Below are 2,112 nucleotides of genomic sequence, written 5' to 3' on the forward strand. Positions count from 1 at the left end.
AACTTAGGTTAATTAATTAAGATTAAATATAAAATTTAGAAAAATGACTTTAAAATATTGCTGAAGTTTTTAAAAGAAAATAATGTTAGTTGGAATAAGATTTACACAAAAGAGGACTTTAAATGCTATTTTAAATAAACTCATAAATATTACTACGGCTTTAAATGAAATGCTATTTTGGAAATGAAAACTTATGAAAAGATAGTTTGCATAAAAGAGAATTTTAGATGTTGTTTAGATAAAGCTTAAAATGTTGCTAAGATTTCATATGAAATATAGTAACTATTATTTAAAATAAGACTTGTAGAAAATATAACGTGAATGTAGCAATGTAAAAAAAATCTGAACTTATAATAGGATTCAAAAGGAAGTGAATTTTCTTACTAATTATGCCCAGTTAAAAGTATGCATGATTGACTCCAAATTTGAAGAGTTGTTTATAAATATACTTGAATTTATATTTGCATATTGACGACGTTTTGAAATGTTTAGGTAATAAGAATAAAATGATTCTCTTTACATATATATATATATATAACCATCCTATTTTGTAAATTGATTTTTTAAAACATAATAAATATTAGACATTGTAAGGGATTTTAACATGAAAAGGAAGGAGTGGTACTTATGAAACTAATGTTAATACCTCACTTAAATTAACTACCCGCGACTAAAACTAAACCTACTAATTAATCACGATTTATCCAAACTAATAAAAAAAAGGAGTTAGTTACATGATATAAATTAAGTGCACAAGAAAAATAGAAGAAGAGATAATTTAAATGGGGCTCAGCCCATTTTAAGACAGGCTGTTGTGATCCGTTCACGCTATTGGGCTTTGGCCCAAAATTCATTTATTTCTTTTGAATATATGCTGCTATATATTCTGTCGTTTGGGCCTCGGCCCAATGCATTTTTATTCCTGCAGGCTGCAGATTTGGGCTGACGCGGAAGGAGAGTTTGTTGGGCCTTGGCCCGACGCTGAATGCGGGAGATGACGAGTCGCTTGGACTCATACGCGATAGTCATGCAAAAATAAAAGGAAAAGGATTAGGATATAATCGAATAAACGAGGTCAAACACATTAGATATACCCAAACAAGTTAGCCATGCAGGTAGATTGTACGTATATTTGGAATATACTTCACATAAACATGGATATACCACCTCACTGCCTTAACAAAATGAATATATATAAAAAAAAGGCACTTATAGGTATATTGGGAATATTCCAATCAATCATACAACAGCCAATGACCACTGCAAAACTAACTACAAATGCGCGAAGAATCTGCATCGCGGTAGCAGTAACGGAGGATTTTCAAATTATGAATGATTTACGAATCATCTAATATCACACATGAACATATCACCACAATGAGCAGGGCAGGATTCTGAATCCCTCTGCCAGATAATGACCCAAAACAAAGGTGAAATAAAAGGTATTCACAAATGGTAGAACCAACAGGTTGTACGTATATCTCGTAGTTTTCGATTAGGACCGACAAACATATCCTTTCGTCTTTCTCAATAAAGAGGACTAAACATTTAGACAGCCTAAGCAAATCAATATCCTAAAAGAACAGATCAGTCAATTCTGGGTATTTTGAGATGAGGGGAGCATATGAGTAATGAACACCCGAAAATATTCATCTTGTAATGTTGCATATTCAGATAGACAAACCCATTTACTCTTTACTCTCATTCATACCAACTGATGACTACCAGAGAAACAAATGATCAGCTTCAACATTCAGCAAACACAATATGATGACCAATTAATTACACAACCAGTCGATATATTAAAGTTTAAAACAGACACTGTCCTAAGCAGTGAAGCAGAGATCAATTATAATCTTATTTGACAAATCTGGGCAAAGTGTATGTGTATCAAGATTACCATTCATACCACAGGATTATCTTAAGTAATAGAGACAAACATGTCGATGTCCAATATCACTTGTCTATATTAGATAAGAGTGACACCTATAATTATCAACCAAATAGTGTTTCAACATGGGCTAAAGCCAAATAACACCATATGCAAAATATTAGCACATGAACCATAATGAATATTCAGCCATATTCAAACAAGCTAAATACAAACTTATA

Source organism: Lycium barbarum, chromosome 3 (assembly GCF_019175385.1).
Source record: "Lycium barbarum isolate Lr01 chromosome 3, ASM1917538v2, whole genome shotgun sequence".
In the NCBI taxonomy this organism is placed as follows: domain Eukaryota; kingdom Viridiplantae; phylum Streptophyta; class Magnoliopsida; order Solanales; family Solanaceae; genus Lycium; species Lycium barbarum.